Source organism: Rissa tridactyla, chromosome W (assembly GCF_028500815.1).
Source record: "Rissa tridactyla isolate bRisTri1 chromosome W, bRisTri1.patW.cur.20221130, whole genome shotgun sequence".
Taxonomy (NCBI): Eukaryota; Metazoa; Chordata; class Aves; order Charadriiformes; family Laridae; genus Rissa; species Rissa tridactyla.
In genome coordinates, this window is record NC_071496.1 from 15,191,516 (window position 1) to 15,218,354 (window position 26,839).

Genomic DNA, 26,839 nt, shown 5'->3' on the forward strand with positions numbered 1-26,839 from the left:
TCTTCAGCTGCTACTCAATGTTATAACTAAAGATTTCATTGAGGGCAAAACCAGGAGGGTGCATCAGTGACTTTCTGCTGACTTGATCCCATTTAAAGGCTTTATCCACAGACCTTTTTGTCTTTTGCGTATTTGGTGGATTGTGAAAAATCTGTGCTATAGTAGGGCGATGAGCTAAACTAACTCTGTGCTCAAAAGGCAAAAGTTATTATAATGAGCTTTGGCCAGCAGTAATGACAAAGGCTGGCTATGCTCAGAGATGAGCTGGTAGCGGAGTGTTTGAGCAATTGAAGCCTTGAGGATCTGCTTCATCATGCCGTATGCCTATGTGACTGCAGATTAATTGCTCCCAGAGCTTATGAAACTGCTGGTCATCCATCTTCAGAAGATGGCATGGGGAAGAACCAGTTTCCTCAGCGATCACTCACTCCTCCCCCTCATCACTCAAGGTTACCAATGCACTTGTCTCTGTTTTTGTGATTGACTACAACTAGTGTGCTTTACAACTGCCACCAGCCACATCCACATGCTTCCTGCCGGGATGATGGAGTGAAAGGGCCTTGTCTGCAGCTCTCTCCGTCTGGTTGGTTGTTGAATCAGCATGAGCTGTACATGCAGGGGTGTAACAGGCCAGCTGGAATTTACAGCTTCAGTTGGCTCCTCTGGGCTTCTCTCACAGTGCAGGTGTGATAGTGGGACCATTATGAAAAGGTCTGGATGAGTAACTTCTAACGGGCTCTGTCACTCTTGTTCAAAGTACCGTGTCTCCATTCTCAGCCTCTTGTCCTGGCCTTGCTCCCATCTTGCCACGGAATCACAGAATGACAGGGGTTGGAAGGGACCTCTGGAGATCATCTAGTCCAACCCCCCCTGCCAGAGCAGGGTCACCTAGAGCAGGTTGCACAGGAATGCGTCCAGGTGGGTTTTGAATGTCTCCAGAGACGAGACTCCACCACCTCTCTGGGCAGCCTGTTCCAGTGCTCTGCCACCCTCAAAGTAAAGAAATTCCTCCTCATGTTTAGGTGGAACTTCCTATGCTCAAGTTTGTGCCCATTACCTCTTGTCCCGTCACTGGGCACCACCCTCTACCCCTTGGGACTTGAGCAAGTTCCCTGTCCTCTCATGGCTTACTAGTTCAGGTACCAGTTCTGTAAAGCTGGGGGGGTACCTGTTTAACCAGTTTACTCAGGCAGTAGCTTGTTGATGTGGGGCCTTGCTCACAGTCTCCCTATTCATTAGACTCAGCCCTGGATATCCCTGGACTGGTATCTCCCTTTCAGTCTGAAAGACTTTGCTCCAAACTCATACCTGCTCCGTGACAGAGTTGATTCCTGTACTGCTGGCTATTTCCATTTGGTGGCTTTTATTTTTCTCATTGTTTATTCTGGGGTTCACTCTGTATGTACAAAATCCTACTGACTTTTTCAGGTCTCCCGAATGTGGTGTAGGGGTCCACCCTGTGAGGCATCAGAATTATTTGTCTACTTCCAAGGTGCACAGAAACAATGATCTCCTACACAAGTTTTGGGGAGGAAAAGCAGCTGCATACACACAAGTGGAAAGGTATCTCTGGGTAGAATAGGTGAGGGAGCAGTTAAAGAATTTTAAATAAAAGAGCAATAATTGAGTTTTTTGGTTTCTTTTTAAAAAACTGCTTTAACAGGAGGTTTGTCTGTGTTCTAATCCACAGAAAGTTGCAATGTAAACTGGGGGTTTCTGTTCATCAGTGCAAAACGTGCCTCTCGGCTATAGTGCGCAAGTCAGTCTCTGTCTCTGTTTGCAATGGAAGAAGTTTAACTGAAGACTGATTTAACTCATTTCTTGCTCTTATGTGTAATCATCCATGCAACAGTCCTTACTGGTCTTTCCCAAGCACCATACAGCACTATCCCTATTTAAAAGCAAAATGAGGATTGCATTGAGCAGTGGAACCTGCTGAACTTCCTTGGTTTGAGAGAGAGAGACTGGAGAGAAGAGTCCAGGTTCTGCGTGTTTTATATACAACTTTAAACCAATGCAGCTACTCTCTCAGATCAGCACCACTTCCTACCTTTCCCTCCATTTAGATGTGAATTTAAAAGTAAACCCAGCAATACGTGATCCAGTTGATGTGCTTGCAGGGGGAACATGGGGTTCTTGAAATTTGAGGATTGAAACTTCTCATGTGGAAGAACTCTGTGTGGGTGCAAGAGTTTTGATCTCAGATTACAGCTCTTCTGCCAGCTTGCTAAATGCAATCAAGTACTCTGGACTCTTTTAAAGACAACTGTGGTAGAAGAGCTGTGAAGGTGTAGGCTGGAACTGATCAATTTAGGTCATCTGTGTGTTGCTTGACTACATGGACAATGTAACAGTGATTTTTTACAGATTGCTTTCTATGTGTCAGTCACAAATAACTCTTAATTTGCCTGTTTGGAGGAAAACTAATAGATACATTTCCAGATAAAATTAAGAACCTGATTTTCCATCTTGCATTAACCAGGTTACTGTGTTCACATGCCAGAAAGATGTTGCTCTTTGAAAAAGCATGTTAGTGTATGTGGCAATGACCCATCCACTTTTTAAATACCTAGAGTACTTACCTGAGTATTGTTAACCATGCTGTAGTCTGACAAATGGATCTTTTACTACTGCCCTGTTATATAGATGACTGTAACTAACTGCAGTTTGTTTTTTCTACTACTTGAAGTTGTGTGATCTGAAAATTGGTGAACAAAAAGTATTTGTGCATCTTACTATGGCTATCTCTAAGTAAAATGTATTTGTATAGTGTGTTGGCTTGGCTGATGGTTTCCTTTATTTGCTAATCAACCCATTGCAAGTAAATCCAGGGCAGTTTGAGAGCAAGTGGGCCTAGGTTTCTCCCTCCCTCCAGCCTCTGTGTTGACGTGACTGATTCAAAGGAAATAAAGTGAACTGTTGTTTTCCCTTCACCAGTGAGCGGATTGATATCCCAAGGGATATCTCAGCTTATTCCTGTTTTTCATAGCTTCAGTCCTGTTCTCTGTACAGCTGCAGTAACACTTTTTGCTTCCATAAGAAATGTATCTAATGGTAGAGTTAGGACTGTTACACTCCTCAAAGCATCTCCTTCCTGTACCTCCTCTTCTGGTACCTCACTTGTTCTGAGGCAAGAATTTCCTTTTAACCACTTTTTCTAAGAAGGGAATACCTCTCAGAAGTGTTGGACAGCACAGCTACCTATAGGTAGATAGTTAAGTATAGGACTAAGGGTTTCAGGAAGACCTTATGTATCAAAACTGCATCTGTAGCACTAGATCTTCTCCCATATTTTCATTGCACAGGAGAGTGAGGCCTCTGTCCAGCTGTCCTATTTGCTGCCCTTCTTCCCTGCCTAGAATTGGGAAGGTTATTTTTTAGAGAGGAGGAATGTCCCTAAGAGATCTAAGCTTTATGTTGGAGGTTAAAATCATGTGCCTAAAAGCAGCTTCTGCATCCCCATCTTCTTCACACTTAGCCTCACCCTGAGATGCTAGTTTCCATGGTCATGGACAAACTGTACCTTTGTATGCAAGCTGTGGGAGACTATGCATCCAGTATCCAGCTGCACCATCTCTGCTCCCTGTAGTAGGCATTACTGATGCTTGTGGATGCTGGAAGAGGAGAGTCTAAAAGGCATGTGAATACTATACTGTCATCCTACTGATCCTTATACCAAAACTGTTTGAGAGCTGAGAGATGCAAAAAAAAAAATAAAATAAATCCCTGGCCCTGGAGACATGCAGGAGATGACGGGTTAGATGTGGGGTGAGGCTAGAAGGCATTGATAGCAGTACAACCTGTGGCTCCTGGCTTGCCTCCTGTCGCAGCCATGGATTTGGAGAGCTTGTGCCAACCCCTCAGCGTGGAAGCTGGAGCTGAACTGCTCATGAGCTGTACTCTATTCCTAGATGGTCATGCTTGTTACTGCTCCTCCTTAACACAGAACAGGTCCCTGCCAGGCTGATGCTTTTGTTTCTACCCCTAAGCCTCAAGTGAGAGGAGAGTGACAGGACAGTTACTTTAAGCTCTGGTAATGAGGGTTTCTAGCTCCCCAGCTGCATTGGATGCTCCAGTCAAGTACAGCATCCAGATGGTGTGGGACCTGTCAGCTGATGTGCAGGATCAAAAAGGATTGGGGATGGCTGAGGAAGTACCAAGACAGTCAGTACTCATCAAGCTCCTCCTAGATGTGTGTCCAGTTTAAATCTCAGCACTAGAGAGTCCAAATCCTCCCCCAGCAGCTAATTCTAGCATTCACCTATTTTGTCCCATCATCTGTTTTGCAGGTCCCCTTGCTTTCCCATTCACTGTGCAGATGAAGCAGTTTGTTCTCTTCTGTGGGGCAGCTCTTCTCTTTTTGTTGAGAGGGATTTTTAACTGTTTCATGGCCACAGTCTTCACTCCTTATACTGAACAGTCCAGGTTCCCTCAGCACTTTCTCATTGGCTGTGCCTGGCACGTGCATGTGTGGCCATTGTCATTTCTGGCTGTAGAATCAAGACATGATCCATTGCACTCCTTGGCCTGGAGCCTGCAGCAGGTCTATGCTGCTACCGACTGTGCTTTTACTGTATGCTACAAACATGGTGGCAGTGCACATTTCAACACTCAATCTGCTGCCTGCCTCCAACTCCTAGCCCAGGTGCTGCAGGTTGCTTGGCTGTCATCGCTTCCCTTCTTGGGTGTATCTTGTTTCTGATCTTTGTGACTTGGGATCTCAGCTCTTGCCAGCTGGTGGCACCGCAGTTGCAGAACAAGGAAGCCAAACCAAGACAGCGCTGTGGGAATAGTTTCATACTGGTTCTGTTAGTTCTTCCTAGCCATAGCTGTACTCATCCTGTCTGCTTCTGAATGGAGGATCAGGATAGTCTTTCCCAGTGCAAGGTACTTTCGAGATTCAGTAAATGGATTAATAAATGAAGAGATGTCAGGAACATAATGCTTGAACTGTTCTTTGCACAGCCCGTTCTGTCAGAGATTGAAAGTGAGCAAGTTCACAGTGTATCACAGCTGGAATGGAAGGATACAGGCTCTTCAGGAAGGACAGGCAGGGGAGATGAGGATGGGGTGTTGCACTCTATGTCAAGGACCAGCTGGAGTGCATGGAGCTCTGTCTGGGGACGGATGAGGAGCAGACCAAGAGCCTATGGGTCAGGATTAAAGGGAGGGCAGGGACAGGTGACATTACAGTGGGGGTTTGCTACAGGCCACCTGACCAGCAAGACTGAGCAGATGAGGCCCTCTATAGACAGATAGGAGCAGCCTCATGTTCCACAAGCCCTAGTCCTCATGGGGGACTTCAACCACCCCAATAGCTGTTGGAGGGACAACACAGCAGGGCATAAGCAATCCAGGAGATTCCTGGAATGCATCGATGATAACTTCCTTCTCCAAGTGATAGAGGAGTGTTATGGTTTGAGAAACCCACAACAATTTATTGTCATTCAGACAATTATTCTATGACCCAATGAACTCTCCCCACCCAGGAAGGGGAATGAGGGGAAAAAATAAAGAAACCCAAGGGTTGAAATATAAACAGATTTAATAGAATAAGACTAAATAATTCATGTTAACAATACTAAAGAACCAATATTGATTCCGATACCAATATAAAATATACAAGGATTATACTCAGCCCATTCTATCAGTAGGAAGCTGTGCACTCCCAGCAGTGGACAGCAAATGTCAGACACTGCGAGCGCTACAGCTTCAGGAGGAAGGGAAGGCCTCAGGGGTCCAGCACCGGGGCAAGAAGTTCTCTGGACCACAGCCATCAAGGGAGAGAGAAACTATGCAGCAAACTTTCTAATTTATACTGAATGTGATGTTCATGGTATGAAATAATCCTGTTGGCCAGCTTGGGTCAAGTGCCCAGGTCTCGCTCCACCTCATCCCTGCACCTGGCAAGGCTCGAAAACACTGAGACCTTGAAACCCACATAGCCTAGCTGGCTGTAAAGTAAATATTTTCACAAATTCAGACACTAGAGTCTTCTAAAAGTGCAGTTTTCCCCAGCATTAGAAGAGAAATTAGTCCTGTGTTGCTCAACCCAGGACATTCCACCCCTTGTTTCATACCATATATGTGTCACGCTCAAGTTACTATTATATTTGTCTTCTAATATATATATATATATACACACCCACACAAATATAATCCTCTAAAGCTATGAACTATTCCTCTACAAGGTCCATGAAATTTTTTTAGTCCAAAACTGTGAGTTCCATCTATCATAATAGTCTTTTAAGGTAGGAACAAGTGATGTGGCATTCACTCAGTCGTCAGATCGGGACCAGGCCTCAATACATACAGGATGACAGATGGGTGGAGTTGGGTGCAGCAGTATAACGTGTTGTGCTCACGACTAGCATGTTCCCTGTCACCGGATGCCATTCGATGAAGCTGGCTCTGCTTCCATTACCACTATGTTATCCTGAAAAACACTTATTGAACACTGTTATGTGTACACTATTATGTAACAATTAACACCATACATTTTAAATTAAGGATTCTCACCCAGAAGCAGATCTCCTAAAGGTACACATCGAACCTCTCCATTCTCCTGCATCACCCACCAGGTATGCCCTGGTCCTTCAGCAAAAGCAGCCCCACGAGTGGGTCTGCCTTTACCTGAGGACAGGGTAACCCAGACTGTTGTACCCAACATATTCTTTACATGCACCACAGGGACCTTATCCCCTTCTACAGTAGGTAAAAGCTCTGACTGAGCAGGACCAGCTCGGCTGACAGTTCCCCTGGTGTTGACTAACCAGGTGGCTTTTGCTAAATGCTCATCCCACTTTTTAAATGGTCCAGCGCTCATTGCTTTCAGGGTAGTCTTCAGCAGTCTATTGCATCGTTCGACTTTCTCGGCGGCTGGTGCGTGATAGGGGATGTGATATATCCACTCGATACCATGCTCTTTAGCCCAGGCGTCTGTAAGATTATTTCGGAATCTCTGACTCAGTTCTCTCTGGAGTACCGTATCGCCACAAGACTTGTCTTTCAAGGCCTAAAATAGTGTTACGGGCAGCGGCATGAGACGCAGCCTATGTTTCCAGCCATCCGGTGGTTGCTTCCACCATTGTAAGCACATAGCGTTTGCCCTGGTGGGTTTGTGGAAGGGAGATATAGTCAATTTGCCAGGCCTCCCCATACTTACATTTCAGCCACTGTTCTCCATACCACAAAGGTTTCGATCTTTTGGCTTGCTTAATTTCAGCACGTTTCACATTCATGGATGACCTGTGAAATGCTGTCCATAGTCAAATCCAACCCTCGGTCACGAGTCCATCCATATGTTGCATCTCTTCCTTGATGACCTGAAGTGTCACGGGCCCACCGAGCTCAAAACAATTCACTCTTATGTTGCCAGTCCAAGTTTACTTGGGACACTTTAATCTTAGCAGCCTGATCCACCTGTTGGTTATTTTGTTGTTCCTCAGTGGCCCGACTCTTGGGTATATGGGCATCTACGTGACGTACCTTCACAGACAGCTTTTCTAATTGGTCAGCAATATCTTGCCACAAGTCAGCAGCCCAGATGGGTTTACCTCTGCGCTGCCAGTTGCTCTGCTTCCACTGCTTTAACCACCCCCACGAGGCATGTGCCGCCATCCATGAGTCAGTATAAAGATAAAGCACCGGCCACTTTTCTCGCTCAGCAATATCTAAAGCCAACTGGATGGCTTTCACTTCTGCAAACTGACTCAACTCACCCACTCCCTCAGTTGCTTCCGCGACTCGTCGAGTAGGACTCCACACAGCAGCTTTCCACCTTTGCTGGTTTCCTACAATACGACAAGATCCATCAGTGAACATATATGCTATATGCTCGACTCCAAAACCCTAGGGGTCGGCCTCGAGTCCCTCCAGGTGCTCTTTGCCAGAGACTCTGGGTAGGACCGTTTTCCCCAACTAAGGTGTACAGCACATTTTTTACACCTTGTCCTGTCCGGACTGGCCCAAGGGCTACTGCATGAACAATCTCCATTTAATTTGCTCAAAGGCTGATTGCTGCTCAGGGCCCCATTTAAAATCATTCTTCTTTCTAGTCACTTCATAGAGAGGTTTCACAATCTGACTATAACCTGGAATATGCATTCTCCAGAAACCCACAACGCCTAAGAAGGCTTGTGTTTCCTTTTTGTTAGTAGGTGGGGACATAGCTGTTATTCTGTTAATCACATCCATTGGGATCTGACGATGCCCATCTTGCCACTTAATTCCCAAGAACTGGATGTCTCCTGCAGGTCCCTTGACCTTACCTCTTTTTACAGCAACACCTGCTTTCAGAAGGATCTTGATTATTTTCTTACCTTTCTTGAAAATTTCTTGTGCTGTATTACCCCACACAATGATGCCATCAATGTATTGCAGGTGTTCTGGAGCTTCCAGTGCAGTCTGGATCAGCCCATGGCAAATAGTAGGGCTGTGTTCCCACCCCTGGGGCAGTCGATTCCAGGTGCACTGGACACCCCTCCAGGTGAACGCAAACTGTGGCCTGCATTCTGCTGCTAAAGGAATAGAGGAAAAGGCATTAGCAATGTCAGTTGTAGCATACCACTGGGCTGCCTTGGACTCCAGTTCATGCTGCAGTTCTAGCATATCTGGGACGGCAGCACTCAATGGTGGTGTGACTTCATTCAAGCCCCGATAGTCTACTGTCAGTCTCCATTCCCCATTAGGCTTCCGCACTGGCCATATGGGACTATTAAAGGGCGAGTGAGTCTTACTGATCACCCCTTGGCTTTCCAGCTGACGGATCAACTTCTGAATAGGGAGCAAAGAATCTCGATTAGTGTGATATTGTCGCCTATGCACAGTTGTAGTAGCAATGGGCACCTTCTGCTCCTTGACCCTCAACAGCCCCACAATAGAAGGGTCCTCTGACAGGCCAGGCAAAGTAGACAGTTGCGTAACTGTCTCCGTCTCCACTGCCACTACACCAAATGCCCACCAGTACCCCCTCGGGTCCTTAAAATACCCTCTCCTAAGGTAGTCTATGCCAAGAATGCACGGGGCATCTGGGCCAGTCACAATGGGGAACTTTTCCCATTTGTTCCCAGTTAGGCTCACTTCGGCCTCCAATACCGCCAGCTCTTGACATCCCCCCATCACTCCAGCAGTAGTGATGGATTCTTCCCCTCTATGATTTGATGGCATTAGGGTGCACTGTGCACCAGTGTCCGCCAAGGCCCTATACTTTTGTGGTTCTGATGTGCCAGGCCATCAAATCCACACAGACCAGTAAACTCAATTATCCCTCTCCTCCTGGCTGGAGGCAGGGCCCCCCTACTTTCGACTAGAAGGCCCCTCACTTCCATCCTTGACAGTCACATGTTGTAAATCAGGCTCTGAAGCCCATCTGTGTCTTCTGGGGGACTGTTCACTGGAAACTGGAGCAGCACGTCTCCTGGAAGAATCCCCCCTTGGGGGTGTTTTATTCCGCAACTGACGTACACGTGTCTGTAAAGCCGAAGTAGGTTTTCCATCCCAATTCCTCATGTTTTCTCCCTGATCACACAGGGTAGCCCGTAGGATGTGTCGTGGTGTGTATTGTTTCTCTCAAATGGGTTTAGTAGGGAAGCGTTTTTCCCGAACTGAGACACTGGCCTTGCCAAATGATTTCTTCAGCACCGAGACACCGGCCTGTGGGGTGGAAAGAAGATTATGTGCATAACGCTGCATTCAACCATCCGTATCATCCACTGTCGGTGCCTCATCATCTCTCCGGCAAAATAATGCCAATACATTAGCATATGCCGCTGGTGCACTCAGTACCCACTTGCGCCAAATGGGTCCGGTAATTTTGAGTGCATCTGGATCTAATGGTGTCTGCAGGTTGTCCAAATTGCTGAAAATCATCTCCCGCACAGCTATTTCCCTCAGATTCTTAACACCTCTCTCAATAGTTGTCCACTTGGATGGGCGATACATGATATCGCCCCTATAGAGATACCTGCTCCTCACGCTTAACAGGAGTCGCCTCCAGAGGGTGAGGGATTGTGGTGGTGGTCTTCCAAGAGCCCTGTCAATACCCGATTCTCTAGCCAATGGTCCCAGACACTTGGCTTCTCTACCATCTAAGTCCAAACTATCGGCTCCAGTATCCCAGCATTGGAGCAGCCAAGTAACCACTTGCTCGCCTTCCTGACGGCTGTAATCCTTACGTACGTCTCACAGCTCCCTTAGGGATAATGATCGAGTAGTTTCCTCCGTTACTGCATTGCCTGATGTCCCTGGTCGACTGTCGCTATCTGGTGCTACTGCACGTTTCCTCTTATGTACGGGGTTGACTGATACTGGCACTGATTGAGTCTGTAGGTCAGCTGCATCATCCATCACCGAGGTCGGAGTAGGTTTAGTACTCATTGCAGCTGTGGGCCCTGTCGTGGGAGCCAGTGGGGTCTGGATAGGATCAGTGTCTGTCACAGGGGCCAGCAGGGTCTGCACAGGCATGATGCTTGTCATGGAGGTCTGCGGGGTCTCCACAGGCACGATGCCTGTTGTGGTGGCTGGCAGGATCTGCACAGATGCACTATGTGTCACGGGGACCGGCGGGGTCTGCACAGGTGCGATGTCTGTCACGGGGGCCAGCGGGGTCTGCACAGGCGCAATGCCGTGCAGTGCCTGTCGTAGGAGCCGGTGGGATCTAAGCCGACAGTCTGGATCGGATGATCGGATGCATGCCTGTCGTAGGGGCGGCAGGGTCTGAGTGTCATAGGAGCCGGCGGGGTCTGCACTAGATGTTTGCCTGTACCGCAGATCCAGCCAATGACAAGAACAAGCCTGCAAAAATTAACAACAGAAGCACGATGATCAAAACATTCCAAGGGTATTCTGAACTTTCAAAAACTGTTGTTATTGACACCACCGGAACATACAAATCCTCAGGAGACATTCCCCCTCCCCATGCTAAATGGCCCGTAATATAACCCAAGGTGTAATTATGCACAATACCCAACAGAGGGGAGTCCGACCGCGGCAAGTCCGACCGCGGTGATCTGCGAGATGCCGTTACGTAAGTGACAAAAACCGGAAAGATTACAAAAGACCCGATAACATAGCAAAATACCACCGCACAAGATAACAAGGCTTTAACAAAGTTTTAACTCCACGTTTAGAAACAATAAACTGAGCAGAGAATGGATTGAGAGCAGCCCTGAGGAGAAGGATTTGGGGGTGTTGGTGGATGAGAAGCTCAACATGAGCCGGCAGTGTGAGCTCACAGCCCAGAAAGCCAACCGCATCCTGGGCTGCATCAAAAGAAGCGTGGCCAGCAGGTCGAGGGAGGTGATTCTGCCCCTCTACTCCGCTCTGGTGAGACCCCACCTGGAGTACTGCATCCGGCTCTGGAGCCCCCAACATAAGAAGGACATGGACCTGTTGGAACGGGTCCAGAGGAGGGCCACAAAGATAATCAGAGGGCTGGAGCACCTCTCCTATGAAGGCAGGCTGAGAGAGTTGGGGTTGTTCAGCCTGGAGAAGAGAAGGTTCTGGGGAGACCTTATAGCAGCCTTCCAGTACTTAAAGGGGGCCTACAGGAAAGGTGGAGAAGGATTCTTTATGAGGGAGTGTAGCAATAGGATGAGGGGTAACGGTTTTAAACTGAAAGAGGAGAAATTTAGATTAGATATTAGGAAGAAATTCTTTAGTCTGAGGGTGGTGAGACACTGGAACAGGTTGCCCAGGGAAGTTGTGGATGCCCCATCCCTGGGGGTGTTCAAGGCCAGGCTGGATGAGGGTTTGAGCAGCCTGGTCTAGTGGGAGATGTCCCTGCCCAGGGCAGGGGGGTTGGAACTAGATGATCTTTAAGGTCCCTTCCAACCCGAACCATTCTGTGCGATTCTGTGACTTCCAGGTCCTTCTCTGCCAAGCTGCTTTCCAGATGGTTGGCCACAGCCCACACTGGCATATGGGTTTATTCCTTCCCAGGTGCCTAACTTCACATTTCCCTTTGTTGACCTTCATGAGATTCCTGTTGGCCCATTTCTCCAGACTGTTGAGGTCCCTCTGAATGGCACCACAACCATCTGGTGCATCAGCCATTCCTCCTGGTTTTGTGACATCTGTGAACTTTCTGAGGCAGCACTGCCCCACTGTCCAAGTCATTAATGAAGATATTCAACAGCACTGGCGGCAGGACCAAACCCTAGAGTACACCACCAGTGACTGGTCTCCAGCTAGACTTTATGCCACTGATCACAACCCCTTGAACCCAGCAGTTCAGCCAGTTTTCAATCCACCTCACTGTCCATATACCTAAGTCTGTTGTATTGGGTTTGTGCGGCAAAATTTTGGTAGTAGGGGGGGCTACAGGTGTGGCTTCTGTGGGAGGAAACCAGAAGCTTCCCCCATGTCCGACAGCCAGTGCCAGCTGGCTCCAAGATGGACCCGCCACTGGCGAAAGCTGAGCCAATCAGCAATGGTGGTAGCACCTCAGTGATAATATATTGAAGAAGGGGAAAAAAACTGCTGTGCAACAGCAGCTGGAAGAGAGGGGAGTGAGAATATATGAGAGAAACAACCATGCAGACACCAAGGTCAGTGAAGAAGGAAGGGGAGGAGGTGCTCCAGGAGCAGAGATTCCCCTGCAGCCTGTGGTGAAGACCATGGTGAGGCAGGCTGTCCCCTGCAGCCCGTGGAGGTTAACAGTGGAGCAGATATCCACCTGCAGTCCGTGGAGGACCCACACCGGAGCAGGTGGATGGACCCAAAGGAGGCTGTGACCCTGTGGGAAGCCCACGCTGGAGCAGGCTCCTGGCAGGACCTGTGGATCCATGGAGAGAGGAGCCCACGCTGGAGCAGATTTGCTGGTAGGACTTGGGACCCTGTGGGGGGACCCATGCTGGAGCAGTCTGTTCCCAAAGGACTGCACCCTGTGGAAAGGATCCACACTGGAGCAGTTTGTGAAGAACTGCAGCCCGTGGGGAGGACCCATGTTGGAGAAGTTCATGGAGGACTGTCTCCCATGGGAGGGACCCCACACTGGAGCAGGGGAAGAGTGTGAGGAGGAAGGAGTGGCAGAGACAATGTTTGATGAACTGACCACAACCCCCATTCCCTGTTCCCCTGTGCCACTTGGGAGGAGGAGGTAGAGAAATTGGGAGTGAAGTTGAGCCTGGGAAGAAGGGAGGGGTGGGGGGAAGGTGTTTTTAAAATTTGTTTTTATTTCTCATTATCCTACTCTGACTTTGATTGGCAATAAATTAAATTAATTTCCCCAAGTCATGTCTGTTTTGCTCGTGACAGTAATTGCTGAGTGATCTCTCCCCGTCCTTATCTTGACGCATGAGCCTTTCATTATATTTTCTCTCCCCTGTCCAGCTGAGGAGGGTGAGTGATAGAGCAGCTTGGTGGGCACCTGGCATCCAGTCAGGGTCAACCCACCACATCTGTACTTCATCAATTTGTCTATGAGGCTGTTATAGGAAACACTGTTGAAAGCTTTGCTAAAATCCAAGTGAACAACATCCCCTCCTCTCCCCTCATCTACCAAGGCAGTCATTTCATCATAGAAGGCGATCAGGTTGGCAAGACATGACTTCCCTAGTGTAAATCCATGCTGACTACTCCCAATCACCTTCTTGTCCTCAATGTGTTTGGAAATGGCTTTCAGTACTATTTGCTCTATCACCTTTGCAGGGGCTGAGGGGAGGCTGACCAGCTTGTAGTTCCCCAAGGTCACTGATTTGTTCCTGCCATTGCCAGTTGCTGCATCTACAAACGGCCCTTTTATAATTTAAAGCAGATGACTGACATTTAACCAGAGTTGTCAAATATCCTTGGACATGCTATTCAAAACATTCTCCTAAAATATATCACAGGATAAAATTGCTTGTAATTTATCCTAAGAAGTAGTTTGGGGGAAAACAGCAAATGGTGCAACATCCAAGCTTACGCTTTGCAACACTATTAGTTTATTACCAATCAATTACAGGAACATTTACATTATCTGGAGTAAGGGAGGGTTAAGATTCCACTAGGCCCATTAAAATCCAGCTGATAAAGGCAGATGCTCTGTAAGCACTGCAAGAGGCACTGTGCAACATGGTGCAAGGATGTTTAAAAGTTTCTAGCAGGGCATGAGGATGTCAATGCGGACCAGTAACTGAATTAGCTTTGCATTTACAGGACGCTGCAGACAAGCTAATCAGCCATCCCAGAATGAACTAGCTCTGCATGTAAACAAATGGTGTCTCCAGTTGATAAACTTTGAGTTGCCTGTAACTTAAATTAGAAAAGGAACAGATAAAAATTCCTCTACGTTTATTCTGGTATAAGCTGGTATAAGCTATACCAGAAAAAGGATTTTTTTGCTTCTAAGAACTTTTGACCTCTTGTTTTGTCCCACTTGTAGGCAGTTTTAAAAGCACTAACAGATGATTATAAAAGTAGAAGTGTTCCGAAAATACCTGCTTCTTGTTCCACTAAGAAGCAGGATGCTCTAGTAGTGTCACAGTGGGACAGAAGAAAAAACTGTTTGTTAGCTTATGGACTGACTAATGCGAAGTAACATTTGACAGTCAGAAATGGTTTTCTGTCACCAGCCCTGAGGCGCCTACACCCAAGGGTTCATAGAAGCATAGAATGGTTTGGGTCAGAAGGGACCTGTGGGTTGGAAGGGGCCCTTAACAATCATCTAGTCCACCCTCCCCCCCCAAGTTCTTCAAGAGCTGGCCAGGGAAACTTCTGGCTTCATGGAAATAATTTTAATTGTGTGAGCCGACACAGGCAGGACGCAGGAACAACCACAAAACCACGGATGAAAGGCAGAGAGTAAATTTAATCTCCATACCTTGCAAACCAGGGGATCTCCAAAGCAGCACCCAGGCAGAGGCACCCAAGTGGAGGACACAGGCACCGCATAGCGCGAGACTCCTTGCTAGCAAGAGAGAGTCCTTGCTAGCGAGAGAGAGAGTTCAAACCTGCTGTTCTCGCTTCTATATCAGGGATTCAAGCAGGTGTATTTTTCCACTGTGCTTTGATCTTTCCGACAGCAGAGCAGGAATCTCAAGCATGTTTGATAGGGTGCCTCTGAGTCTATCACAGGCCTATGTTATCTAAGCACAGATGTTCTACTTGTCAAGCACACAAGACTAAACAATGATTAGTGTGATATATGTAGTTTTTGACACCCCAGATGTGTCACTTGAGCGTGTTTACAATCCTCCTTGCCAATCTTCCGTTACTTTCCCACATAATCTTCAGAAATTTTAAGAGGCTGGAAGCATACCACTGTTTGAGCAGGGCACAGAGGGGTGACCAGATACCTATGGGCTACTTTCCTTGATGTCACAGGCAAAATAATGGGAAATTGATAAGGGACTTGATTAACAGAGAATTCAAGGCTAGATATACAGTTAATGCCAGGCAACAGGGTTGTCTGGAAAATAAGTCTGTTTAACAAAAGCCTATTTAATTCTTAGAGATTGTTTGGCTGATAAAGGTAACAGTGGGCACATCACAGAATTAAATCAAGGAGTGTGAGAGAACAAACTCAGCACTCACTATTAGCAAAGCACGCACTACACAGATTAACGACTGCCAACATTGTAACAGGTTCTTTTTTGGAGAGATTCCAACGTACAAACTGGAGCCCACACAAAGAAAAAAAAGGTTAACTCTGCTTTATTGTGAAGCCTTGCTACAGAGAAAAAAAAGCAGTGAATTCAGCTTTATTGCGAAGCCTTGCTAAGCAGTTCCCAAATGTCCCAAAAGTTACTTCAGAGAGTCTTACCACCCCATAGATCGTAGCAGCACTGCCGAGCAGCAGGATAACGAGGAGCCACATCAGTACGGCAGAGGAAGGCAAGGCACAGCGCTTGTTCAGGGCGTCCCCTGTATCTTCAAAGTGCGCTCATGTCTCTCTCTCCGACCGGAGACAGCCCCCTTATATCCTGCACCGGATTGAGTGGAAAAGTACAGGCTAGAGTCGCTGCATGCGTGGCCAGCGCATGCAGCGACTCTCACCAGACTCATGATCCCGCTTTGCTAACAGCAGCTGTCTGATACCTGACTACATTGTTGCACTCCCTTCTTGTTGTTTTCTTCTTCGAAGGTCGGGTTCTCGTGGATACGCACATAGTTTTTGCAGCAACAGTACTGAGGTCCTTTTTCTCAGCATGTATACTGGGTTTGGTTCAACTAGTAATTTTCCATCGTGTCTCACTTGGACCATCCTCTATTATCCCTTACACACAAACACAAACATACATATATAGATAGATATATGCAGGTTACTCAGGTCTGATTTATCTTTATACACAAAAGTTCACTAAGTCCATTTAGTTCATAACTGCAGGATTTCATCTCTCATAGCAGAATTCTCATGGTAGGAAAGATGAATGAAACGCATTGTGGTTTGTGTCCACAGCTAGCATGTCCACCTCGAAGAGTTTTGCTGGATGCCACTCAATGAAGGATATATATGGGTGGAATGTCCTGGTTTGAGGTAAAACAGAACCAACTTTCTGTTCAGTAATTTTACTTCTTAGCTAGGCCTCTTCTAACTCTCTGAAATTAACAGCTGTCCTGGTTTGAGGTAAAACAGAACCAACTTTCTGTTCAGTAATTTTACTTCTTAGCTAGGCCTCTTCTAACTCTCTGAAATTAACAGCTGTCCTGGTTTGAGGTAAAACAGAACCAATTTTCTGATTTGTAATTTTACTTTTTAGCTGGGCCTCTTCTAACTGACTAAACTCTGAAATTAACAGCATATTGTTCAGACACTGTTCACTCTCAGAGGGATAAGACCTGATTATACCAAGGAACGGTATGCACAGAGGCTCTTGCTTAGACTTATTGCTATAACAACCAAGGTCAGCTAACTTCGCTGTTTTGCCCCGTTAGAGGGTCAGAAGCGGAGAAGCGTAGAGGGGTCCCACCCCTCTACGGGGAGGGGCAGATGGGACAGGTGACCCAAAACTGACCAACAGGGTATTCCATCCCATATGCATCACGCTCAGTATAAAAGCTGAGGGATCAAAGGGGCAAGGCAGCTCTGGCTCATTTTTTCTTCAATGGCCGACGTCTGAGGAGGACCCTGTCTGTTCGTCTGCCTTTGATCCCGATCTGAGCACTCCTGACTCTAGTTCCAGAATTCAGCTCCTGTCCATCACTGACTCCAGTCTGGGACTTTCCCTGTGCCTGCTGGTGACGCGATCGCCATCCTGGGAGCTGGATACAGTATTGTATATATTGTATACTTTTTTTTCTTTAATTTTTATTATTCTATTATTATTTACTATTTTCTTATTTATTATTATTTTCATTGAAGTACTTTAGTTCTTTTTCTAAACTCGTAAATCTTATCTCTTCCTCTCCTCTCTGAGGAGAGAGGGGGGGAGGGCCATCTGTCGTTCTGCTTGGCCAATCCGGCCAAAACCACGACAACAGCATATTGTGCAGAAAACAGTTCGTTCTCAGAGTGATAAGACCAATTTTTACAATTAGTGCCAAGGAATGGTACACAGAGAGGCTCCTGCTTATACATATTGCTGTAACAAAATTAGCTTACCTTGGTTGTTATTTGCCCCGTTGGAGGGTCAGAAGCGGAAAAGCGTAGCGGGGGTCCACCTGCAGGGAGGAGCAGACAGGACAGGTGACCCAAAACTGACCAACAGGGGTATTCCATCCCATCTGCCCCATGCTCAGTATAAAAGCTGAGGGATCAAAGTGTCAGTCTCTTTTCTTTACCGGCTGATATCCGAGGAGGACCCTGTCTGTTCATCTGCCTTCGATCCCGATCCGTGGGTTCCTGACTCCAGCTCTGGAATCCAGTTCCCACCTGTGTCTGAGTCCAGTCTGGGACTTCCCCAGTGCCTGCTGGTGACGTCATCCTGGGAGCTTTATATGTTTTTGTATATGCTGTATCTATTTCATTATTTCCTTTTTAATTTCATTAGTAATATTTCATTGAAGTAGTTTAGTTCCTTCTAAACTTGTAAATCTCTTTATCTTTCCTCCTTCTCTCCTGGGAGTAAGAGGTGGGGGGAGAGCATCTGTCACTGACCATTGGTCAATTTGGCCAAAACCATGACACTTTATCTCCTCTAGAAGGACCCTCTCCTAGATCTTCAACAGAGGAACCCTCTCCTGTGCTGTCTGGCTTGGGCTGGTCTCTGTTGTCAGAGGCAGGAGAACAAGCTGACTTTCTTTTCTGCTTCCTGGTCACCAGGGCAACTTGTGCCCATTCTGTTGGAGTTTGAGTAGCAGCAGCACTTGTTGTCAAAGCAGCTGAAATAGTGACAGTGCTCATTGTGTGTCAGGGCTTTTGCCAGTACAAGTGGAAGTGTGGGCCTGGCCGGTGCCACTGGGGTCAGTGTTGGTATGGCCAGAGGTGTGGCTTTCACTGGTGCCAGTAGGGCTGGTGTGGCTTGGGCAGTGGTTTGAGTTGTTCATGTTTCTGCTGTTTGTAATTTCAGCCTTGGGGTTTGAGTAGCAGTATCACATGTCATATAATACTCACTCCTGCACTGATATTTAACAAAAAGCCACCCCTGCAACACATTCATATGCTCATGATTCTGTTGTTGGTTTTCCTGAAAGTAACATTCACTCTCTAAACAGCCCGAAGGTTTTCCATCCCCTAATTATGATAATGTCACTTCGGCATAATCATTAAAGGGCAAAGTAAATTTTTCCCAGGTAAAACCAAGAATGTAATAAAGGAATCCATCACATGATGCTTGAGATATGCAGGTAGAACCATTATCCAAGCAATTATATTATACATCTGAAGGCCAATCCACACCAACATAGCACACTTAAATCACTGCATCCAAACACAAAGAAATAAGCCATGCAATATATTCAACCAGTTAAACACCACTACATCAGTTGACTTCATACAAAGCTCTTTAAAGGTATGATATAAGATTTCAAATGATGTGAGCTGTCTGTTCTCCCTGAACAAGCTGGTATTCAAACTATTCAGGCAATCTATCAGAGCTCTGGTCAAGCTTCCTTCAAGTTCCACTTTGGGTACCAATAAATCTATCACTGTTTTGGCCAAATTGGCCAATGACAGAGACAACAGATGCTCTCCCCCCACCTCTTGCTCCAAGGAGAGATAAAGAAATTTATGAGTTTAGAAGAAATTAAACTACTTCAATAAAATATTAATAATAAAATAAAAAGGAAATAATGAAATAGACACAAAACCATATCAAGCTCCCAGGGAGATTTCCCCAGTGCCTGCTGGTGATGTTACAGACTGGACTCAGTGATGAATAGGAAGTGGATTCTAGATCTACCTTCAAGAACACACAGATTAGGATCAAAGGCAGACAAAGAGCCAGAGGCCTCCTCAGACACCAGTCATTGAAAAAATAAAGCCATTGAAAAAGAAACCAACTGAATTTCTTTGCTCCCTCAGCTTTTATACTGAGCAGGCAGATGGGATGGAATACCCTATTGGTCAGTTTTGGGTCACCTGACCTGTCCACTCCCCCCCCACAGGTGCGACCCCTCCATGGGGTAAACAACCAAGTCAGCTGACCCTGGTTGCCACAGGGATTAACTAGTATTTTTCCATCGTGTCTCACTTGGACCATCCTCTATTATCCCTTACACAAACATCCTCCCCGAAACAGGTGTTTATAGCATGGTTCTGCAGGATCAATATCAGTCTCAGATGTGTGGAACTGTCTCAGCAATCTGGAAATACGTACAAAGTCACCGCAGATAAAATGTTTTGTGAAAAAGGTTGGAGGAATGGAAAATAACAATGGGGTTAAGGTAGTTGTACAGAGTAATTTCAAATTCTGGTCACATGAAAATGCATCACCTTTTTTCATACAGCCAAATTACAAGGTGAGAAAACTTGGACCAAGGGCTGCAGGGGGCACAGAAGAGGGTCTGTCTCCAAGCACGCACCAACTCTAAAGGATGATCAAGCAGTCCAACATGAATTCCTAGAATGATGGAGACATGAGAGACTAATGCAGCCTGTGGATGTTAGGAATTTTAATAGCCTGGGCTGTATGAAGGCTAGACATAATGATATCATTTCCCTTTCTGCCTTCAATGCTGAGAATCAATGAATGGCATCTATACCAGAAGGGCTTGTTTCTGCAATTGAAATGGCAACTCTTTCAAGTACAAATGTTGCTGAAGCCTGCTGAAGTTTGTATTTTCTTTGTGCCTGTTTTTTCCCCCAGTTACACCACTTGGTCTAATAAAAATACTGGTCTCCTTTGCAAACTGTTCTGTAAAGCCTTAACCCATAACACCTGCATCAACAGCACTACCTTTCTCCAAAACATATTCCAGTAATCTCAGAGAAACAATGTATCCAGCCGTACTCAGACTCTGTAAGAAAGAAGCTCTGCACGAAGAAACCAAGATTGACTTTCAGGTTTGAGTTTAGTTTGCAGGGAATCAGGAATTCTCTTGTTATAGTGGAACAACTGAAAATCTTGGATGCAAAGTGGGGTTGTCTCAAGAGACATTACCCTTGGGCGTACCAGGGATTGCTGTTGCATTTAAAATTGGGGTGTAACTTGTAAAGATGCTGTCTAGAAATGGGATACAATGCGTTAGATTGTGTTATGCATGCAGAAGCAAGGCTTCAGCAACATTTGTACTTGAAAGAGTTGCCATTTCAATTGCAGAAACAAGCCCTTCTGGTATAGATGCCATTCATTGATTCTCAGCATTGAAGGCAGAAAGGGAAATGATATCATTATGTCTAGCCTTCATACAGCCCAGGCTATTAAAATTCCTAACATCCACAGGCTGCATTAGTCTCTCATGTCTCCATCATTCTAGGAATTCATGTTGGACTGCTTGATCATCCTTTAGAGTTGGTGCGTGCTTGGAGACAGACCCTCTTCTGTGCCCCCTGCAGCCCTTGGTCCAAGTTTTCTCACCTTGTAATTTGGCTGTATGAAAAAAGGTGATGCATTTTCATGTGACCAGAATTTGAAATTACTCTGTACAACTACCTTAACCCCATTGTTATTTTCCATTCCTCCAACCTTTTTCACAAAACATTTTATCTGCGGTGACTTTGTACGTATTTCCAGATTGCTGAGACAGTTCCACACATCTGAGACTGATATTGATCCTGCAGAACCATGCTATAAACACCTGTTTCGGGGAGGATGTTTGTGTAAGGGATAATAGAGGATGGTCCAAGTGAGACACGATGGAAAAATACTAGTTAATCCCTGTGGCAACCAGGGTCAGCTGACTTGGTTGTTTACCCCATGGAGGGGTCGCACCTGTGGGGGGGGAGTGGACAGGTCAGGTGACCCAAAACTGACCAATAGGGTATTCCATCCCATCTGCCTGCTCAGTATAAAAGCTGAGGGAGCAAAGAAATTCAGTTGGTTTCTTTTTCAATGGCTTTATTTTTTCAATGACTGGTGTCTGAGGAGGCCTCTGGCTCTTTGTCTGCCTTTGATCCTAATCTGTGTGTTCTTGAAGGTAGATCTAGAATCCACTTCCTATTCATCACTGAGTCCAGTCTGTAACATCACCAGCAGGCACTGGGGAAATCTCCCTGGGAGCTTGATATGGTTTTGTGTCTATTTCATTATTTCCTTTTTATTTTATTATTAATATTTTATTGAAGTAGTTTAATTTCTTCTAAACTCATAAATTTCTTTATCTCTCCTTGGAGCAAGAGGTGGGGGGAGAGCATCTGTTGTCTCTGTCATTGGCCAATTTGGCCAAAACAGTGATAGATTTATTGGTACCCAAAGTGGAACTTGAAGGAAGCTTGACCAGAGCTCTGATAGATTGCCTGAATAGTTTGAATACCAGCTTGTTCAGGGAGAACAGACAGCTCACATCATTTGAAATCTTATATCATACCTTTAAAGAGCTTTGTATGAAGTCAACTGATGTAGTGGTGTTTAACTGGTTGAATATATTGCATGGCTTATTTCTTTGTGTTTGGATGCAGTGATTTAAGTGTGCTATGTTGGTGTGGATTGGCCTTCAGATGTATAATATAATTGCTTGGATAATGGTTCTACCTGCATATCTCAAGCATCATGTGATGGATTCCTTTATTACATTCTTGGTTTTACCTGGGAAAAATTTACTTTGCCCTTTAATGATTATGCCGAAGTGACATTATCATAATTAGGGGATGGAAAACCTTCGGGCTGTTTAGAGAGTGAATGTTACTTTCAGGAAAACCAACAACAGAATCATGAGCATATGAATGTGTTGCAGGGGTGGCTTTTTGTTAAATATCAGTGCAGGAGTGAGTATTATATGACATGTGATACTGCTACTCAAACCCCAAGGCTGAAATTACAAACAGCAGAAACATGAACAACTCAAACCACTGCCCAAGCCACACCAGCCCTACTGGCACCAGTGAAAGCCACACCTCTGGCCATACCAACACTGACCCCAGTGGCACCGGCCAGGCCCACACTTCCACTTGTACTGGCAAAAGCCCTGACACACAATGAGCACTGTCACTATTTCAGCTGCTTTGACAACAAGTGCTGCTGCTACTCAAACTCCAACAGAATGGGCACAAGTTGCCCTGGTGACCAGGAAGCAGAAAAGAAAGTCAGCTTGTTCTCCTGCCTCTGACAACAGAGACCAGCCCAAGCCAGACAGCACAGGAGAGGGTTCCTCTGTTGAAGATCTAGGAGAGGGTCCTTCTAGAGGAGATAAAGTGTCATGGTTTTGGCCAAATTGACCAATGGTCAGTGACAGATGCTCTCCCCCCACCTCTTACTCCCAGGAGAGAAGGAGGAAAGATAAAGAGATTTACAAGTTTAGAAGGAACTAAACTACTTCAATGAAATATTACTAATGAAATTAAAAAGGAAATAATGAAATAGATACAGCATATACAAAAACATATAAAGCTCCCAGGATGACGTCACCAGCAGGCACTGGGGAAGTCCCAGACTGGACTCAGACACGGGTGGGAACTGGATTCCAGAGCTGGAGTCAGGAACCCACGGATCGGGATCGAAGGCAGATGAACAGACAGGGTCCTCCTCGGATATCAGCCGGTAAAGAAAAGAGACTGACACTTTGATCCCTCAGCTTTTATACTGAGCATGGGGCAGATGGGATGGAATACCCCTGTTGGTCAGTTTTGGGTCACCTGTCCTGTCTGCTCCTCCCTGCAGGTGGGACCCCGCTACGCTTTTCCGCTTCTGACCCTCCAACGGGGCAAATAACAACCAAGGTAAGCTAATTTTGTTACAGCAATATGTATAAGCAGGAGCCTCTCTGTGTACCATTCCTTGGCACTAATTGTAAAAATTGGTCTTATCACTCTGAGAACGAACTGTTTTCTGCACAATATGCTGTTGTCGTGGTTTTGGCCGGATTGGCCAAGCAGAACGACAGATGGCCCTCCCCCCCTCTCTCCTCAGAGAGGAGAGGAAGAGATAAGATTTACGAGTTTAGAAAAAGAACTAAAGTACTTCAATGAAAATAATAATAAATAAGAAAATAGTAAATAATAATAGAATAATAAAAATTAAAGAAAAAAAAGTATACAATATATACAATACTGTATCCAGCTCCCAGGATGGCGATCGCGTCACCAGCAGGCACAGGGAAAGTCCCAGACTGGAGTCAGTGATGGACAGGAGCTGAATTCTGGAACTAGAGTCAGGAGTGCTCAGATCGGGATCAAAGGCAGACGAACAGACAGGGTCCTCCTCAGACGTCGGCCATTGAAGAAAAAATGAGCCAGAGCTGCCTTGCCCCTTTGATCCCTCAGCTTTTATACTGAGCGTGATGCATATGGGATGGAATACCCTGTTGGTCAGTTTTGGGTCACCTGTCCCATCTGCCCCTCCCCGTAGAGGGGTGGGACCCCTCTACGCTTCTCCGCTTCTGACCCTCTAACGGGGCAAAACAGCGAAGTTAGCTGACCTTGGTTGTTATAGCAATAAGTCTAAGCAAGAGCCTCTGTGCATACCGTTCCTTGGTATAATCAGGTCTTATCCCTCTGAGAGTGAACAGTGTCTGAACAATATGCTGTTAATTTCAGAGTTTAGTCAGTTAGAAGAGGCCCAGCTAAAAAGTAAAATTACAAATCAGAAAATTGGTTCTGTTTTACCTCAAACCAGGACAGCTGTTAATTTCAGAGAGTTAGAAGAGGCCTAGCTAAGAAGTAAAATTACTGAACAGAAAGTTGGTTCTGTTTTACCTCAAACCAGGACATTCCACCCATATATATCCTTCATTGAGTGGCATCCAGCAAAACTCTTCGAGGTGGACATGCTAGCTGTGGACACAAACCACAATGCGTTTCATTCATCTTTCCTACCATGAGAATTCTGCTATGAGAGATGAAATCCTGCAGTTATGAACTAAATGGACTTAGTGAACTTTTGTGTATAAAGATAAATCAGACCTGAGTAACCTGCATATATCTATCTATATATGTATGTTTGTGTTTGTGTGTAAGGGATAATAGAGGATGGTCCAAGTGAGACACGATGGAAAATTACTAGTTGAACCAAACCCAGTATACATGCTGAGAAAAAGGACCTCAGTACTGTTGCTGCAAAAACTATGTGCGTATCCACGAGAACCCGACCTTCGAAGAAGAAAACAACAAGAAGGGAGTGCAACAATGTAGTCAGGTATCAGACAGCCGCTGTTAGCAAAGCGGGATCATGAGTCTGGTGAGAGTCGCTGCATGCGCTGGCCACGCATGCAGCGACTCTAGCCTGTACTTTTCCACTCAATCCGGTGCAGGATATAAGGGGGCTGTCTCCGGTCGGAGAGAGAGACATGAGCGCACTTTGAAGATACAGGGGACGCCCTGAACAAGCGCTGTGCCTTGCCTTCCTCTGCCGTACTGATGTGGCTCCTCGTTATCCTGCTGCTCGGCAGTGCTGCTACGATCTATGGGGTGGTAAGACTCTCTGAAGTAACTTTTGGGACATTTGGGAACTGCTTAGCAAGGCTTCGCAATAAAGCTGAATTCACTGCTTTTTTTTCTCTGTAGCAAGGCTTCACAATAAAGCAGAGTTAACCTTTTTTTTCTTTGTGTGGGCTCCAGTTTGTACGTTGGAATCTCTCCAAAAAAGAACCTGTTACAATGTTGGCAGTCGTTAATCTGTGTAGTGCGTGCTTTGCTAATAGTGAGTGCTGAGTTTGTTCTCTCACACTCCTTGATTTAATTCTGTGATGTGCCCACTGTTACCTTTATCAGCCAAACAATCTCTAAGAATTAAATAGGCTTTTGTTAAACAGACTTATTTTCCAGACAACCCTGTTGCCTGGCATTAACTGTATATCTAGCCTTGAATTCTCTGTTAATCAAGTCCCTTATCAATTTCCCATTATTTTGCCTGTGACATCAAGGAAAGTAGCCCATAGGTATCTGGTCACCCCTCTGTGCCCTGCTCAAACAGTGGTATGCTTCCAGCCTCTTAAAATTTCTGAAGATTATGTGGGAAAGTAACGGAAGATTGGCAAGGAGGATTGTAAACACGCTCAAGTGACACATCTGGGGTGTCAAAAACTACATATATCACACTAATCATTGTTTAGTCTTGTGTGCTTGACAAGTAGAACATCTGTGCTTAGATAACATAGGCCTGTGATAGACTCAGAGGCACCCTATCAAACATGCTTGAGATTCCTGCTCTGCTGTCGGAAAGATCAAAGCACAGTGGAAAAATACACCTGCTTGAATCCCTGATATAGAAGCGAGAACAGCAGGTTTGAACTCTCTCTCTCGCTAGCAAGGACTCTCTCTTGCTAGCAAGGAGTCTCGCGCTATGCGGTGCCTGTGTCCTCCACTTGGGTGCCTCTGCCTGGGTGCTGCTTTGGAGATCCCCTGGTTTGCAAGGTATGGAGATTAAATTTACTCTCTGCCTTTCATCCGTGGTTTTGTGGTTGTTCCTGCGTCCTGCCTGTGTCGGCTCACACAATTAAAATTATTTCCATGAAGCCAGAAGTTTCCCTGGCCAGCTCTTGAAGAACTTGGGGGGGGAGGGTGGACTAGATGATTGTTAAGGGCCCCTTCCAACCCACAGGTCCCTTCTGACCCAAACCATTCTATGCTTCTATGAACCCTTGGGTGTAGACGCCTCAGGGCTGGTGACAGAAAACCATTTCTGACTGTCAAATGTTACTTCGCATTAGTCAGTCCATAAGCTAACAAACAGTTTTTTCTTCTGTCCCACTGTGACACTACTAGAGCATCCTGCTTCTTAGTGGAACAAGAAGCAGGTATTTTCGGAACACTTCTACTTTTATAATCATCTGTTAGTGCTTTTAAAACTGCCTACAAGTGGGACAAAACAAGAGGTCAAAAGTTCTTAGAAGCAAAAAAATCCTTTTTCTGGTATAGCTTATACCAGCTTATACCAGAATAAACGTAGAGGAATTTTTATCTGTTCCTTTTCTAATTTAAGTTACAGGCAACTCAAAGTTTATCAACTGGAGACACCATTTGTTTACATGCAGAGCTAGTTCATTCTGGGATGGCTGATTAGCTTGTCTGCAGCGTCCTGTAAATGCAAAGCTAATTCAGTTACTGGTCCGCATTGACATCCTCATGCCCTGCTAGAAACTTTTAAACATCCTTGCACCATGTTGCACAGTGCCTCTTGCAGTGCTTACAGAGCATCTGCCTTTATCAGCTGGATTTTAATGGGCCTAGTGGAATCTTAACCCTCCCTTACTCCAGATAATGTAAATGTTCCTGTAATTGATTGGTAATAAACTAATAGTGTTGCAAAGCGTAAGCTTGGATGTTGCACCATTTGCTGTTTTCCCCCAAACTACTTCTTAGGATAAATTACAAGCAATTTTATCCTGTGATATATTTTAGGAGAATGTTTTGAATAGCATGTCCAAGGATATTTGACAACTCTGG